This window comes from Spea bombifrons, chromosome 1, assembly GCF_027358695.1.
Source record: "Spea bombifrons isolate aSpeBom1 chromosome 1, aSpeBom1.2.pri, whole genome shotgun sequence".
Classification (NCBI taxonomy): Eukaryota; Metazoa; Chordata; class Amphibia; order Anura; family Pelobatidae; genus Spea; species Spea bombifrons.
The window spans coordinates 123,003,112-123,022,713 of NC_071087.1; the positions used below are offsets into that span (position 1 = coordinate 123,003,112).

At 38.5% G+C, this 19,602-nt stretch overlaps 1 protein-coding gene and 1 pseudogene across 1 annotated transcript in view; both read left to right on the forward strand.

Annotated features, from left to right (window-relative positions):
* The window catches only part of TMEM132D (transmembrane protein 132D), a 354,799-nt gene that overhangs the window by 175,051 nt on the left and 160,146 nt on the right, over positions 1–19,602 (forward strand). The gene's annotated exons all lie outside the window — the stretch shown is intronic.
* On the forward strand, positions 5,803–5,918 carry LOC128468698 (uncharacterized; annotated as a pseudogene).

Genomic DNA, 19,602 nt, shown 5'->3' on the forward strand with positions numbered 1-19,602 from the left:
TCATAACTCTACCTCCCCCCTCCCTCCTCTGGGGGCGGGGCCAGAGAAGTTGCTCGCACAGCCAGGCCCCTGCAGAAGTCTGCGAGTGGGAGATCTGCAGTTCAGGTAAGGGGGTGGGGGGTTTGAGCGTGTGTGTGTATGTGTGATTAATGGAATGAATGAGTATTTAAATGTTTGTGAATGAGTGTGTGTGTGATAGCATGGATGTGTAAGGGGGGTGGGGTGGTAGCATGGCAAAGGCAGGCTGTAATCACACTTCTAACATCCCCAGGTTCCGGCATGTACTGGCTGCCTTGGCTTGATAGGAGTGTGATTGCTGTTAGCAGTATATATATATATATATATATATATATATATATATATATATATATATATATATATATATCTCCAGAAATGCCTTTTAACCCCCTATATGCCACTCAGCCCCATGATATGCCTTTTAACCCCATATATGCCAGAGTGGCATATAGGGGTATAAGGCATATCATGGGGCAGAGGGGCATATAGGGGGTTAAAAGGCATATCATGGGGCACAGTGGCATATAGGAGGGTATAAGACATTTCTGGAGGCAGAGTGGCATATAGAGGGTTAAAAGGCACATCATGGGGCAGAGTGGCAAATAGGGGGGTATAAGGCATTTCTGTAGGCAGAGTGGCAAGCCTGGGGGCAGATGTGCATAACTGTGGGGGCAGGTTGGCAAATAAAAGGAAATACAAAATATATTTTTCTCAATCATAGCTTTTATTAAATATGAAAATTAGTTTACATGAATTAATATTACTAGTAAAACTTTTTTCCTATAGGGTAGTCTTATATTCAGGCTTTTTGTTTTTTTCCTAAATTAATATTTTGATTTTGGGGGTCGTCTTATAATCGAGCAAATACGGTATATATATTTTATTCATGATTATGTGTTATTTATCATAATCATGGATAAACTATGTCTCCTACATTTTTAGAACTAATGCCCAACTTTTTGTTCTACCTTATGTTGATTCGTATTGATACAGGGGCGTAACTAGAAATCACAAGGCCCTGGTGCAAAAATTGCCCAGGGCCCTTCAATTTCACCAAGCAACATGTCTGACAGTGCCACCTTTTCCCTAAACAGCTTGTGCCCCAAACACATTCATGCTAACATACAAACACTTACACATCCATGAAGATGAACCTTTGTTATATTTTTATATTTGGTTTAAACACCACACCAGCCACCTCCAGCAAGCGCTTAATGATTTTGAAGCAGCCAGCATGCAGGCACCATGCCCCCCAGTCAGGCTCTTTGCCCCGCCCCATTGAAGATGCGACGTGATGCTCAATAGGATGGGCTCACGCGGAAGAGTTCCTCCTGACGGGGAGAAGGGCATGTCGGAGGAGAGCAGTTTGCAGGGCAAGGAAGCCAGCAAAAAAGCAAGTATTTAAAGGGGGGCGGCCTTGGGGCAACAATTAAATAATACAAAAAGGGGGAAGCTGAGGGTTATAAGCACATAACAGGGTGGTTGGGGCATCACATACATCAATACAAAAAGGGGGGTGGGTGCTATTTACACATGGGTATGGGGGGCCATTACATTAACCAGTACAAAAGGGGGTGGGGGCATCAATACACAAGGGAGGGAGTTTTGCTGGGGACATTACATATAAATCAGTACACAAGGGTGTGTGGGCATAAATGCAAAAAAGGGAGCTGACTGGGGGCACAAATTCACATGGGGCAATGCACAAGGATGTCGGGGGAGTACATTACTACTAAAGGGGCACCTGGCTGGGGCATCAATACACAAACAACAAATGTATAGGTGTCAGTGTAGCAGAGCCTGTCCTGGTGTGTGTATATGTTTGGGTGTCGGTGTGGCAGAGCCTGGCCTGTTGTGGGTGTGTTTGGGTGGGTGTGGCAGAGCTTGTCCTGGTGTGTGTTTGGTAATCTGTTTCTTGGTACTTTACTTACTGTAGGAATAAATATAACTATTTCATTTATACTTATCCAGAGATAAAATGCCCTCCTGAATTTGTAGTCACTTCAAAGGACAAAACTTTTAAAGCCCAGAAATCTGTGAGAGGAAAAGTAAAGGTTTTGTGTTATTTACTCTATTTCAATCTGCATATTTTACCAAAAAGGATCAGTGGTACTAAATTGTGACTTCAGATGTCCCGTGTATGATGTATGTGTACTGAGGTACTCCCAATCCCATCACATAAGATTCTATCTTGTATTATCTGCCGAGCACCGGTGTCATCTTTATCCTCTACACATCGGTGCCGAGGAGATTCTGTCTATTTTATTTATTTTCATAAAATTGCCACCAAAATCCTCAGCACCAGGCCCATGATGTTTTTAATCCGACCCTGCCTCCAGTGTGCGTCAGCCATCTTAAATCCAGCTTTTACCCACAGTGTGCTCCAGCCTTGTGCAGTTTTATTTTGTAACCTTGTTTTAAATGGTTTGTGGACTGACTTTGTTTTACTGTTTAAGTAATTTAGTATTGATAGAATGACATATAAAAGTCGATAAAAAAACTTAGTCCACTGCTTTCATTATCGCCAAATTAATCCTGTATTAATATGCATTACAAAGGTAAAAAGCCATATTTTCTCTCAGTGAAAAATGAGTGCGGCCCACGCGCACATACATTTCTGATGAAGTGGCCCACTGCTGAAAAAAACTTGGACACTCCTGTTTTATACTAAAAAGAATTAAAAAAAAATGGGGACAGCCTCTCAGCCTCTCCCTCATTACACCAATTGACAGAGAGCGTATACCTGGAGGCTTCACCCTTTTGCAAAAGTCACCGGGAAGCCACGTCCAGTTGTTCACATGAAGCAAACTAAGAGAGACGACTTTTTCAAGCATTGGACAAAGAAAAGGTAGAAGAATAGAAAGATGCAAGAGAAGAAGTGGAGCTGCACAGCAAGTCGACAGGGACACAGAAGCAGTCGACGGAGAAGGTAAGGAGACACTCAATATGAAAATCCTGAATCATTTTTGGTCCATTTGCACAAGTCTAATGGTTACTGTCTAGTAGGAAGTCAATGAACAGCAACAATAACAATGGAGAAGTGCTTAGGTCACAGGTGATAGTAGGCACTGAATTTAAGTGAATCACTGCTCTAAGAATAACTTGGGTCTTGTTGAGGAGGTCCTTATTCTTGGGTCGTGTATCCTCTGATGTTGTACCCTGGAGCTTTACCTCATATGGATATGTTTAAAAGATATACTAGTAGATGTAGAGCACAGAAGTGTAAATTGGGCGATAAAGAGGAAGATTTTTGGTTCACCCAATCAACTCACTGATCAGTGGCACACCAGGGAGGCTGATCTCCTGGTAGTCCTATCTGCTTGCAGTACCATATTCTAAAAGCTGTTAATCAACCATCAAACCAACCTCTCTGAAAACCTTTAGAGAATTTTCTTGTGAAAACAAGGGTTTTATATTGTATTAATATCCACATTTGATATGACAACAGGGGTACAAGTCTCTTTTGGAGAAAGGTGTCATGCTGTTGAACATTACAATATTTTAACTTTTTATTAGTAATCTTCATGATAGCTGCATTGTTTAGGCTGTGTATTTTTTACTTTCTTTTTTAAAAAAAATGAAATATAGGAAAGAGAGACAAACAACAGGTATTTGGGGAACAGTCACAGTGAAAAAATAAAAGGTGCTTGACAGATGCACTTTTACCAGGGGTCTATTTTTCATATGTATTGTTCTTTTAAATATGTAATACAAAGACTAGAAAGTGCTACCATTGTATGCCCAAATATCTTGTTTAGTCTGTCTAATGGGGAATTAGGTACTGCAAGCCATCTGATTTTTGAATCCCATCTGTTTTCCTTCCAAAACTATAGATATCACAAAAGCTAATTGTCTTGTTTAAGTGAATGAGTTTAATATTTTTTTCAAATGCCCTCAGCATGATGATTAGAACGTTTCCTTTCTGGTAATTGAATGAACTGTGTCACAAACAAACTTATATGATTGCACATCAATACTTCCAGTGCATAAGTAGATGGAAATCACTCATCGTAAATGTTGGAGTAAAATTGTAGCTGACATCCTGTACACCAAGAATGTTGGAAAAACAGTGGTTCTTCAAGGCCTTTATTTATTTATTTATTACAGTGGCTGCAATTGCGAACACAGCTATCTTGTGGTTGGAAAAATGGTCATATTTTTGTGTAGCTGGGCGCCTGTTATTTATCAGCTGCTGATGTTAAAGTGCACAGGTCGATTTCATTGAGCCACTCCAGCACTGGCCACAGTCACGTTCTGGTGGTAACATACGACTACCTGTGCTTCACAATGCACATTAGGTACTGCTTTATAATACTAATAATAATCATAATACATATGCTGTGGCTGTGTGGACTTTTGGCCATTTAATGTCAAAAGTTAAACACCATGGCATGATGGAGCACAGCAACTTGTTGAGGATTTGGTCACAATTAATGACAATAGATCAAAGTGCTGCACTTCATCTACTTAAGGCCAGAATTAATGGTTTTCTCAATTCTGAACAGTACGGGCAGATACTTATCCATCATGAAATCCCATCAGGGAGGCATTTGATTGGCTTCAATTTTTTCTGCAGCATGAGAACAAACCCAAACTATCTTCAGCATAAAGAAGAATAAGTAGCCCTCAAAGTGACTCTTACACGAAGAAAGAGAAGCATCTGAGACAGCCTTAACTGTTCCTTAACTGCTTTGTGACAGGACTGTTTTTAAAAAATTCTGTATCCTTGTGACATTGGCTGTTTTTACATTTCTGTGGTGTTTGTGTTTAGCTTCAATTTTATTTTTTCACATTTACTGTACCCACAAAAATAATATATTGTTTTGTTTTTTAGATCAATAAAGGCTTTCTTTAGATATCATTATTTGGTCATATAATCTAATTTACCATAAAATACTTTACTGGAAAATATTGAAAAAATACCTTTTCTGACTTTTTGAAAAAATATTTTGCTCATCTACAAAAGCTAATGAAGACTAAGTACTGGTGTATTGCTACTTCAAAATATTTTTTTTCACATTTTATTCAGTTATCAAAAGTGACATTGTAACACCAATATTTGTAATAAATTCCTGAATCCCCCCCCCTCCACACACATGTACAAATTTTTCCAAACTAGGATATTCAACTTGGGGCGTTTTGACACTTTTCATGCAGCCATTTTACCACCAATCTTTGTAACATTTTTTTTCACTTAATTTGCAATTGAGGTATACATTTACTGAGAATTTAAAGGGTTATTAAGAAACAACACCATAATATGTGTTCAGCAACATCTCTTGATTAGTCTCAATTTGAGACTTTGACATCTGTTCCTCCTGCACCTATGTCCTATTTAGGACATCTTTGAAGCTGGCCAATTGAATTTACCCCATCAAACAATATATTTTTGAAAACTAGAGAGCCATCACCAATCAAGGCATTTCAACAACCACAACAACTGAGTGAATAAAGTGAAAGTTTATCACTTTGTAAACGTTCTTTCCACCAACAGGGTGCCTCCATATTTGAAACACATGCAGTATGTCAAAACGGTGAATGTGATCGCTCCTTAGAGGAATCACACAGGGCATCTACTTTTTTTCATGTTGCTAAATGCCTGGGTGTCGAGATATTGCACCAACACTGTTTAAGCAAAGAAAGTGATAATTTTAGTCCATTACTTGTCATTCAGGTAAGCTGTCACAAGCTGTTTTCCATGATGTTGAATTGATTTTGTTTAGAAGGCAAAGGGTGGTCACACCAAATATTGCTTTTAATACCACCCACACCACACCAAATATTGCTTTTAATACCACCCTGAAAGCGCCCGATCTCGTCTGATCTCAGAAGCTAAGCAGGGTTGGGCCTGGTTAGTACCTGGATGGGAGACAGCCTGGGAATACCAGGTGTTGTAGGCTACACTATTATTGTTGGTTTTTTTCTCTCCCCATCTGTATGCGCTCCATGGTTGTTGTACTGTGTTGTTAAAACACCTTGAGGAAGAGTGTTATTAGAAGCTGCTTTTGATTGGGGAGTATTAATCATTTTTTTATTGGTTTTACACGTGGAAATTGGGTTGCTTTTCTTCTTTACGTTCACTTACTTTGCATTTTGTTAAATGATAAAAATAAAGTACTTATATGTCTATTCTGAAAGCATGCTTACCTTACAGCATTTTGTCACACCTGCTTATAACTTTCGCCTAGTACTGTATGTGTGTATATACACTCACTGGCAACTATATTATGTACACCTTGCTAGTGCCGGGTTGGACCCCCTTTTGCCTTCAGGACTGCCTTCATTCTTCATGGCATGCTTTCTTCAAGATGCTAGAAACATTCCTCCAGAGATTTTGGTCCATGTGGACACAATGGCATCACTCAGTTGCTGCAGATTTGTCAGCTGCACATCCATGATGCAAATCTCTTGTTCCACCACATCCCAAAGGTGCTCTATTGGATTGAGAACTGGTGAATCCCAATATATCAGCAGTTTCTGAAATACTCAGACCAGCCCGTCTGGCACCAACAACCATGCCACGTTCAAAGTCACTTAAATCCTCTTTCTTCCCCATTTGGATGCTCGGTTTGAACTTCAGCAAATTGTCTTGACTACGTCTACATGCCTAAATCCACTGAGTTGCTGCCATATGATTGGCTGATAAGCTATTTGTGTTAACAAGCAATCGCACAGGTGTACCTAATAAAGTGGCCAGTGAGTGTCCCTAAATGGCAGAAATAAAATGTGATCACCCTACACCCAATACATGGGAAATGCTTGCATATTTCATTTGTAATAATCCGTGCTATTATGGTTACTAGGTATTTACTTACATGTAGTATTTGTATGCCTTAATTTGCTTTATTGCCTACTTGCTTGCATATAAGGATTACAGTTCACATCCAATTTCAAATATCTAATGGCACTTTGGTATTTATCTAAATCTATATTGTTTTGTTTTCAGTCTGTCTCATTATAAGAGTTGAATGCAGTACAGCTTAAATTCCAATGTTTTTCATCATGTTGATACCCTGCAGATAAAAAGCTGCTGTTTAAGGGTGCAATTTAATAATCCATTTCAGTTATCTGAATAGGAGTCAAATCAACTGAGTGAAGGGAGTAAAACGTATACTAATTGTTAAGCTAATTTCTAGTGGTGATCAGTATCTTAGAGTCTCAAATCTATATTCAATTTACCCTCAAAATATTTTTACCAGGTCTTTACAGGGAATTTATAGGATGCTGAATAAAGGTACTACAATTATAGAACAGTGCACAAGTGATTTTCTGTAATTCATTTTCAGTTGGGGTGATTTTTGGTAATAATTGAGATAACTTCCATGGATCTTTCTTGCTATATTGACCTAAGGCATGTTCTCCATGATAGACAAATTCACACACAGGTTGTAGTCTAGATTATATCCAGTGAACACATTAAGGAATGTTTTACATAGAAGTAATCTGTAGGACATGGAGAGACAGGGCCAAAGCTAAGATCACTGATGCCTGGGTGAAATAATGTTTTTGCCGCCCTTAGGTGGCTGTGGCTATATTGCTAACTTCTCCACTTAACAAAAATAACCATTCTAACCACACATTTTCTATGGCAACCACACACTCTACCTCCTTGGGCCCACTGAATGTGTCAGTGATATCTGGCGCTCCAACTGTAAAGAAGCTGACGAGAGAGAGGCACAAAGCTGTAGTTAGTTAACGCTCATCAATGTCTACTGAACCTGATGCTGGTATACTCCCATCATTATATAATGATTCAGACAATGTAACACCTATTATTATATAGAAAACCAGACACAGATGATCCAGTTAAAATATATAAAATGAGCAGCAACACCATGAATGCATAAGAAACTATAAAATGTTGGCCCATCAGAATGCACAATTAAGAATATGAACATGGATTCATCATGGATCAACAAATTTAATTTTCATTGTGTAAACAAAATTAGAATAAAAAAATAAACAGAAAACTACCAAAGCAGAATCAGGTGAAAATGCACATTAGTATTCACTGACTCACATACTACACAGCAGGATGACCATTCTGTTACCTTCATCATCAAAGAGACCCTGCATGAACAGACACTATTGTTAGTATAGCCAACTGAATAAGACATACAAATCCTGTACGTGCAGCTTTAAAGTTAATAAATAAAACATAGAGCATGGAAATTCTAAATTGCAGGGATAGATCACAGGTTGCACACTGCAAATGCCAGCCCTGACAACCTTGCACACATAGGACGTGTCCCAGCACCCAGATTGCACACATAGGACTTACCCCAGCACCCAGACTGCATCCACAGGACTTGCAGAGCAACCAGGATGCATCTACAGGACTTGCCCAGCACCCAGGACGCACCCAGGATGCATCCACAGGACTTGTCTCAGCACCCAGATTGCACATAGACGCTTCTTAGTCTGGGCTCCTCTCAGTCAGTATCATGAGCACCCTTAATTCAATCCATACTCTTTAGGCCCAAAATAGCAATGGATATACTATCAGAATACACACATATACTCTACCCTTATAAATGCCTGCTTACAAACACACATGCCTGCCCATAAACACATACATACACATGCACATTCATGCTTGCTCTTACACACACTTGCTTTCCCTTAGATATTCTTCCCTTAGAAGTTTTTTTATTATAGTTGTAAATATATGTATTCAGCAATATGTGTGTGTTTATATTATGTTTATATATTTGTTGCTAACTTTATTAGGGTGAGAAGCGCAGACAGTAAACCCCCCAGAAATGCCATTATGTCCCCCATGAAATGCTTTATGCCCCCTGATAATACCACTCTGTCCCTTAGAAATGCCACTCTGCTCCCTAGATATGTCCCTCTCCATGCTCCCTAGACATGCCACTCTCCCACTCCCCAGACTTACCAATGCACTCCCAGACTCCCTGGTGTCTAGTGGGGTCAGCCAGTAATGTCTGCGCGCAACCTCTGCTGCCCGCACTTCTGTCAGGGCTTCTATAGAAGCTCCGGCGGAAGTGCCAGAAGCGGAGGTTGTCTACGCGCATCGCGCTCACATCCTCTGGCTGCTGGAAAGGAGGATCCTGCAGCTCTGCGGGGGAGCTGGATCCTAACCCTGCTGCTTGCCCTTAGCAGGGCTAGATGAAAAAAAAACATGATACGAATTGCGCATCCCTGCACTTAACCCCGATTATAGGCTGCACCTCCACTGTAAAGACTTAAAGTCGGGGGAGAAAGTGCGGCCTATATTCAGACTAATACGGTATATGGTATTGATGTTCAAATGGCAATATAAATATGTATGTACAGGACCTTAATTTTGTTAAATTCAGATTTACTGATTATGGAAAATATGAATTCTGCAAACAAAGTTTATTGGCTCAATGTCAAAATATTTTGCATTAACCCCAGGGAAAAGGAATAAAACTATGATCTTGATGGTCAATTAAATTGCCAACTTAGGGAACACTTAATGTACATTACATCAATTGCTGGTTTAAAAAGCAAGCTATGCATTCTGTTCTGGATAATACTTTTCACTGTACAATCACTTAACATCCAGAGGCTTAAATGGTACCCAATGTACTTTACAGCATTTAGTCAGGAGTGTGGAAATAAGCAGCTAGCCCTGTCCCTTAATGAAGCCACTTTCCCAGAAGAGGGCGAGCCTACTCAATTAAGTTCCCATGATGTATTTGACTACTTTTTGGAAGGCTTTAGGTCAGGGGCGTACCTAGAGTATTTGGCACCTGGGCCGAATCCTGTATGTGGCACCACCCCCACACACACACTTTGATACTGCATAGCTTCTATCATTATATACTGGCGCAGACACTGAAGGTGGTACAGCATTACTGTTATCATTATATACTGAGGCAGACATTGAGGGTGGTACAGCATAACACCCATCACTTTATACTGAGGCAGACAATGAAGGTGGTACAGCATAACGCCTATCACTATATACTGAGGCAGACATTGACGGGGTACAGCATAACACCTATCACTTTATACTGAGGCAGACAATGACGGTGGTACAGCATAACACCTATCACTATATACTGAGGCAGACTTTGACGGGGTACAGCATCACACCCATCACTATATACTGAGGCAGACATTGACGGGGGTACAGCATAACCCCTATCACTATGTACTGAGGCAGACAATGACGGTGGTACAGCATAACACCTATCACTATATACTGAGACAGACATTGACAATAGTGCAGCATAACCCCTATCACTATATACTAAGCAAAATATTGATGTCGTGTAGGCCTACCACTTCACTGTCTGGCTTAGTAGGGATGCACCGAAATAAAAATTATGGACTAAAACTAAAAATTCTGCATTTACTTTACTGTAACCGAAAATGACCCTCCCACCATAAAAAAAAAGTAACACACCAAAAGTGGACAAAGAAATTCAACAACAATATTAATATATACCGGTATATATGTATATATATATATATATATATATATATATATATATATATATATATATATATATATATATATATATAATTAACAGCAATCACACTCCTATCATAGGAGTATTAATATTGTTATTAATATTATTCACATGTGAACTCAGCACTGGAGGCATAGAATCAGACATACAAATCCTGTATTTGCAGGTATACAATAATAATGTATGGAAGCATAGCATAGGTATAGATCAACTGGAAATCTTTCTCACTATCTCCCCCTCTCCCTCACTTCTCACTATCTATCCCCTCTCCCTCCCTTCTCACTATCTACTCCCGTCTCCCTCCCTTCTCCCTCCCTTCTCACTATCTACCACCCTCTTCCTCCCTTCTCACTATCTACCACCCTCTTCCTCCCTTCTCACTATCTACACCCCTCTCACTATCTACCCCCTATCCCTCCTTTCTCACTATCTACCCCCTCTTAAAACCTGTGGAATAATTATAGAATGTAATCACATTTTCATTAATTTTCATTTGCAATGTTCTTATTTATTGCAGTTTTGTCTAAAGTTACACAGCTTGACTCTTCTGTTTACTCTCATGACATTTGCTTTTTTCTTTCCCCTGCTGTTTTCTGCAAATAGAATGCTGCAAACACAAGTGGAAAGTGTATAGATTAGACTGATGCTTTTAATCAGTGACGTATAGCTGGGTCTTGTGATGGTTAATATGGCACCTTCCTGAAGTATATAACAAAACTTCCATGTACAGTTTTATGCAGGTGTGAAAAAATGCTGTAAAGTAAGGATGGTTTAAAAAATTCTTCAAATTAAAGGGAAATATTTCCTGCACTGGGGTTTTCACATTATAGGTCTACTACTGTCTCTTGTGGTTGTATTTTTGCTAGGAGAGCTTCAAACAATACATTTTTTTTATTTCCGTTTCTCTTCTAATAACTGGCATTAAAAAGGCATTATTTTGGTCTTATAAATATGATTGAGACACTGATTGATATATCCTTATATTATGGTATCAAAAAAAGGTTCTGAAAATTTGACTTTGAGAGGCGATGGAACAAAAACAGTACTCCTAATAATGTAGATTTAGAACCAAAATAGACTTAATCCATCTGTCTATTCCTTATGTTTGTTTTCATTTATGTCTCAGTACGTGATTTTGACTTCATAATTTATGTTGTACAATGTAAGGTAATTGCATGTTTCCATATGGGAGCGTGTTTGAAATGCAAAAAAGGTGTCAGCAGTAATCTATACAAAATGCTTGTACTTCAATCACTGATATCTTTTTATAAAATGTGTAACCCAAGTTTCTTTTTTTTATTTACCTACATTTAATGGTCACTTTGGATAGAAATCATGTATGATATAGTTGCCTTATAATTTCATTTTGAGTGGCTTTATTTTATGTCTTCAAATTAAGTTGCCCAAATAAATATCCATATACTATTATGTTATGCACTACTTATTATGTCCTGTCTACCCATTGTGCAGCTCTGCAGAATATGATGGTGCTATATGAAACAAAAATAAAATAACCATTTTCGTGTTCGTTCCGAAGAAACGTATAATAGAATATAGTGGCGGTAAAACGTAGACGAAGACACACAACACGAAGAATCTTCCCCATCTAGCCTACCTTATCTCCGCAGCATGGCAAGGGTTGACGGAAGCGGAAACCCGTAGGTTCGGCGTCAAGGGTTAAGGGGCCGTGCGGACGACTCTATTGGTCGCCTGCAGGGTCCTCCCCTGGCATCAACCAATTTTTTTGCACCCAAGTCTAATATTTACTAGTAAAACTTTTTTCTTACAGGGTAGTCTTATATTCAGGCTTTTCCTTTTTTCCTAAATTAATAATCAAATTTTGGGGGGTCATCTTATAATCGAGCAAATACGGTGAGAGATCAGGATCCTCCAAATTTGGGATTTGGGACTGGGACATTTCATTGGTTGCTGCGCTAATATGACCACTTTTCAAACTGCGCAAGAATCCTTTCTTTCTTTTATAAATAATGCCCTATGAGTGTAACAAAATCTGTTGACTTTATATTGTTGTCTGAAACACTATGCTACATTATCTCACCACATTCCACTTACAAAAATCTGAAAACAATGGAAATATTTCATTTAGATGTGTTTTCATTGTACTGGAAAGCGTGACACTTCTCCTCTGACTTAGTCTCTCCCTTTAGGCAGTAAACTTTCAATAATGTTGCAGCATTATACACAAGTGTATATCTTGCCTGACTCTTCATACCCCGCTACATTCTTCTAAATAAAGCAGAAAATAAATCTTCTTTGTGAAGATGCTTGTAGGATATATTTCTTAGAAATGCTGTATGCAGAAGAGTTTCTGACAAGTTAAATAAGGAGATGAATTCCCTTTGCCCTTAATGTAGTTATTGTAAACATTTAAAAGTGATTTTACATATGACGGATAACTGTTTTTAAACAAATGTTAGCATCACAGGGCTGCCGCTGCAGTCATGAAGTTCTGGGAAACTACATGCAAATTAATGATCACAGTAAAGTTATTTTTCTTCCTTAGTTGGCTAAGCATGATGGTGTACCCACCACTGTGAAAATTTACTTTTTGCTTCCAGTGTATTTGTTATTTGTGCCATTTAAAATGATATATGGCAGTTGAAATGTGATTTCCTTCCTTAGAGGGGTCCTTGATAAGTTATTTTAAGATTGCACTGAAAAACTAAATTGCATGCATGTGGAGCACCTTACAGTGCCAGTAACTGCAATTGTTTTAGAGCGGCAAGGCAATGAATGCTGTTTTGATGACATTACATTTTGAGTTTACATTCAAGCATATCTCCTAACTGTTTTAATGGCCAAAGAGGGATGCTTTTGTTTAGAGAGTGCGGTTAGTTTCATGGTTGGACCATTAGAGATGTATTAAAGAAGGGCTGCCCAACTTAAAGACACTTTGAAGGTTTGGTCAAGTAAAATTAATGTAGGTTTTATAAAAATAAACTAACATATTTATTAAGTTAAGTACAACTGACCTTAAAGAAGCCTGATTCTACTTAGATTAAGAGTAGAGTTGTGGCAAGTGTTTGTTGGAACAGAAGCATAACCATGCCAACTCAAGAAGAGGAGGAAAAACAAAATGAATCCCGCTATATGTAATTACTATTTTCCCCAGTTGTGTGGAATTGTGTGTAAATTGTTGTAACTAATAAATGTTGCTAAGCCATCAGGTACCATGAGAGCCAGAACTTAGCAACTTCCCTATTCAAAAGCACTAAAGGGGCAAACACAGTCCAAACAAAGATCAAAGGATTAAGGTAGGCAGAGTTTGTGGTCAATGGATAAGCCAAAGGTCAGGGGGGAAAGAGAACAACTATTTTTTTAACTACTTTTTACATTTTTTACTACCAAAGGTAACAGACCACCTATCCCCGGACCATGCCTGGAATCTTGACGTTAACACCAAAGGTTAACACCATTCTTGTTTCCCAGTGAACCAATAATGCAAAGTATTTTTCTTACATACATATATATATTTTGGGGGTTTGTTATGCTTACCAATTCTTCATGAACCAGTGATATTCACATTCTGAAATACTATCACCTCAGCATCGTACCTCTTCCATGTACTCCCACCTTTCTGTAAAGGATGATTTTATATAAACCCTGTTCTTTCCTGAATATCTGGCCTTTTCAACTATGTTACATTTCCACATTATGTGTTGTGAGATTAATTCAGATTGCGTAACAATCCCATGTCCCATTATTCATTGGTGAAATGAATTCAAAGTATTAATGACAATCCTTATTCATCCTGTTTTGGGCAAACGACTTAAATATCAATATCCTTTTTGTTCAGGGTTCCATGCATTTATTGATAAAACTTACAATCTATTTAACACAGTGAAAAGTCATAGTTAAACTCCCATAAATACGCCTACCCATCATGCAGAGTATATTTTTACAGCAGTGTGTTTTGTTCAGGAACAGAATGTAATTAATGATTCAATCTTCCACACCACGGTGGCTGTAAGCAAACCAATTGCTGGTTGTGTTTTTTGACTGACCTTTTCTGAGCAACATGCTTGAAAAGATTGCTTTGGTTAGATAGTGAATGCAATGGCATCTTACAAATAACCTTCCATCTCCTATACATTGTTGTGCTCAGCATTGTTTTGCAGAGTAATATCCTGAATTTCACATACTAATAGTTTTGGGGGAAAGTAGATGGCCACTTGTATCAGCCTGAAATTCGGAGATAAAGTGCCTTAAAAGGAAAGTTTGGAAATTGCTAAAATCTTGCAAATTGGAACCAAACTCTGTGCTAAGAAAGTAAAGTAAAGCAAAACTCCCATTATTCCCAGTGTGCTGACAGCTAAACAGTTTTTTTTGTCAGCAGATGTAGTAAATTTATGTTTCACTGAAACACTGCCTACATATAAGGTCACGAGGCAGGCATATGGCATGCTGTACAACACTATACATATGTTAGATTGCGATGAAATGATAATCACATGTAACGTAATATGCATACCTAGGAACTCTCTGGGTTTGACCTAGAATCTCCAGGTAACGCGCTGCTTCTATTGTCGCTCTCCTCTTGTCGCTCTCCTCTTTTTCTGGGGCAGGACAGTGGTGTTTAACAATGCCTACTTCCCCTCCCTCTTAAAAATAATGTAATGGTCTCCGGGGCTAGCCCTGCTCTTTTCACAGCTAGTCCTGTCCCTTGTTTTGCTAATCTTCATGCAGTTAGCCTTGTTCATTCTAGCACTGCCCCCTTATGAAGCCTTTCCTCCAGAAAATGGCCAGCTTCAAGTACCCTGTCCTTGGCAGATCCTAGGTATGGTGATATTTTTTTTCTTTTACTAAACTATAGGTCATAGAAAGACCATTTCTCTATGATCTATGCAGTATAAACATTCCACCTCGGTGCCCCAGTATTAAACTTTTTAGCATTTGTATGTGTATTCTATACCCCCCAGGTTCTTTATTCTTTATTACCCCCACCTGCCATGGGATAGGGAAAGGGGACAGTTGTCATGACCCTCCATTGGTTAAAAGGGAGTCCAGTAAACCTAATTCTGTCTTTGACATCTCATATTTTAGTTAAGAGACCTTCATCAATCTTGTTTTTGTTACATAGATGTAAATGCCCCCTGCCCCTCTTGCCAGATTCTCCTAGAGTTATATTTGTTATGTCTTATAAACTTTGATATTTTGTTCAAAGCCAGTATTGGTGTACCCCACTTTATATACCTCGCACTTGCTAAAAATTTCCATCTTATGAATTTAATTCCACTGACAGATATTTAGTTTAGATATGTTAAAATTTTAAAAAAAGGTTATAATAGCTTCTCAAAATTGCAGTTCTTCTGCATCATGCTGTTACTAACACACCAATCATGTGAACTAAACTTGCAATGCAATAATGTAACTTTACATTTTAAGATACGCTATGTGGACAATAGTATTGGGACACCTGACCAGTACGCCAACAGGGACTATTATGGATGAATGGGCAAAAACCTGTTATAGCTGAAAAGGGAGGATATCATATCTATATATTTAGAATGTATTGTCATCAAAGTGCCTGTTGGTGTAATGGGGAGGTGTTCCAATACTTCATGTAGTGTATGTTTCTTCCAAGATATTATCAGCTATAAAGTTTCATTTCATGAGCAGTATATGTGATCACCAAGTTCACATTATGGGCAATCATTTTAGTAATGATTTGAGTGCCTCTTCTTGAAAGGGAACAAAAATATTTCTGAGATTCTTTTAGGAATAGTTTTAACCCTCAGCACATGCAAACATCAATTATCTGAGAGAGTGCTGATTATGGATGAAGCAAAACTCTTTTCATTTCAAGTAGCAGAACATAAGACACTTACATGTTAAGCTCTTTGAATCATGGTATAACATAAGTACTTAAGAGTTTTTGAGTTATTGTAGGTTTTGCCAATCAGTGTACAAAATTGAAGTAAATACAATCAGATTGATTACCTATAATGGTGCCGCAAAAAACAAGAGATAGAATGCAGCACCATACTTATCCTAAAACCCAATATATATGATTCAGAACTTAAGTTTTATTAATTGAAAGTTAAGATCACTCCATTTAAACAGATTTAATTCAAAATAAATACAAAGAATAGAAGTTTGAAAAATCTGGATCTGAAACATGCGCCTAAAACTTTGTTGTGCTAATACTTCTGTTATTCTACCATATTATCTGTTTCTTCAGTGGTACTGTATGTAACTGTTTCTAATATATCTGGATGGGCTACAGGGATCAAACCTGTTAACAGCTGTGCTCAATGAGTCCTATTTAGACATACTATGTGACTGGAGCAATTACACTCGTCAATGATTACCATACCTGGGAACTCTCTGGGTTTGACCCGAATCCTCTGGGTCGCCCCGCTCCCCACCCATTTTTCCTTTAACCCCTTCAATCCCAGGGGTTTTGGGTACCTCAAAGCCCAGAGCAATTTTGCCATTTTGGGGTATGTCGGTTTAGCGATGATTCTCTTTTCCTGTGAATAGTGTACCCATGTAAACTATCTATTGTTTTTTCAAGGAGAGATAGAGCTTTCGTTTGATACCATAGTTGGATGATTAGCTGAAAATTTAGAATGAGAAATTTAGTAAAAACTAGCGAAGATTAGAAAAATAAACTATTTTTTTTTACATTTTCCCTCTAAATCCTCACAAAATTAGGTAAAGTGATGGAAAATCCCCTCCAAGTTTATCAATTCAGGTGTCCTGATTTCAGAAATACCTAATTTATATAGATTTTGCAGACTTTCCCAGCACCAGGGAGCATACTATTAGGTGTACAATTTTGTATAATTTTTATGCCTATGGCTTAACGGGTTTGGGGGTTGTGAACGGGGGCAGGAGGGTTATACTGGCTAGATGTTATGCTAGGGCAATGGGATGTAAGGTTTTTTTAAGAATTTTTTTATTATCTTTTTTTATATATTTTTAAGAATTTTTTTTTATTTTAATTTTTTTTACATTTTTTTATTTTTTACATTTTTTTTTTTACACAGTAATGGTTAGAGGTCCTCCTAGGGACCTCCTGAACATACCAGTGATGTCACAGTGACATCACAGCTCATATTATAATTTTTTTTAGTATTATTTATATTATTATTTTAATGATTTATTTAATATTATTTTTAAATGACTAACCGTTTTTTTTTCCCCAGCTTTTCTGTTACATGACGGGAGGGGGAGTGAGAGAGATGGTTTCTCACTCCCCTCCCCGCGATCCCCCTGCACCGATCACACTGTGATCTCTATGCAGGTCCTCACAGACCTGCATAGAGATCGTAGCGTCTCTGTGCCTCATCGGAGGGCAGGATATCCCCGCAGGGGATATCCTGTCCTCCGATGACCTTCCGGGTTACGTCAGCAGTGACGTAACCCGGAAGGGAATGCCCGATCGCGCGTTTACAACTGCGCGATCGCACGATCAGGCAGTTTACCGGTAGAAGCTTACCGGCTTTCATGCCGGAAGCTGTTACAGGCGATCGGACAGCAGAAAGCCGGCAAAGCCGGCTTCTGCTGTCAGTGGGGAGTCCAGGCTGTCAAACGACAGCCTGGTTTCCCGTGCAGCGGCAGGGATGTGTCCCTGACGCTGCACGAAGGGCTGGACGTACCGGGACGTCCATAGGGGTTTCTTTGTGGGCGTTTTTTGGACGTCCCGGTACGTCTATAGGGGATTGAAGGGGTTAAATGGGGGTGTTGCCCGCTGCCGTCAGTGGGACCGCCCACCAATGTCAGGGGGGACCACCCGCTGACGTCAGTGTGCAGTCCTGGCCGCGTCCTGCAAGGGTAGCCAGAGCCCAGAAGTTCCCAGGTATGATGATTACATTGTATCATTTGTATCATATTTGGGTCCCTCTTTCTCTCGGAGAGATGATGTGAGGTTCACTTGTGTCTTCACATCCCAGTAGTAAGCAATAAAATGCTGTCCAGAAGTTGTAAAGTGTACAGACAGAAAGACATCACCTGCATATTACATTCTCTTTGCTATATCAGTAAAAAATTATAAAATATCGGATGTTAAGTTAATTATTTTGTGGTATATCAATCACTGGAATGAGCTCTGCTGCCTTTAACAATAATTATACAGTATGGTTGGCTTGAACAACCAAAGAAGCACGACATTGCTGGGGTGGCTTCAATAAATACATGATTATACCTTATGTTTAATACACAAAATGAATTTGTGTATTTAAATTGTGTAATGTATTTTTCCCTTAACCTGTGTGGTGCCTATGTTTCAAAATGCCATTATTTGGCTGAGTGTGAGGAAGTAGGAGGCTTCGTAAAACCTCATCATTTCAAGGTTACAAACGGTTATCATATTCATTAAAGTGCATATGAGGGCTGGATTGTAGCTTTTAATGCGTTTTTCTATACATAAGGTAAAGTATTTTCTCTAAATTGCTTTATTCCAAATAATTTGGGAAAATGTGCCTGTTTTTTGTTTTTGCCTTCATCTTTTGTTCCTAATTTTTTATTATTATTAATTTTGACTGACTTTTTGTAAGCAATATTTTCCTTTTCATTTTTTTCACAGTTTTAGAAAAGTTTCTTTCTTGATGTGGTGCAAGTATACATTCATTTTATGCAAAAAGTTGGTAGTTAGAAAAAGAGGGTTTTAGCATGTATCAGATGAGCAGATGGAAGAAGAAGCAATTTTTATGTTCATAAGACATTGTCCTGAGCAGATAAAGTATGAAAATTAGATGAACGATCAGCTGATGAAATAAGACAACATATATAAGTGAGTTCTGTATTCCCTCTTAATATTTTTGATATGATAGGGAATGTGCAGTGGTATAGTTGAATGTGTATAATATATATATATATTACTTCACATGCAACTCAAAAGGGTCTCTGACTCCCAGGCAGCAAATGCACTCAGTATTATTTGACCAATTTTGATTCCTTCATGGTGGAGTCAACAATACACTTTATGTTTAGCCTTATACCATTCTGCTGCAAATGTCCAGTGGATGAAGTTGACTGATAATCCATAGATACCAGTAGTCTCATTTTAAGACTAAAGTTGTATGATTCATAAATTGTTTTTTGTGGGCACTAACTAGGGCAGGAGCAATTCATCTAAACCTTTGTAATACAC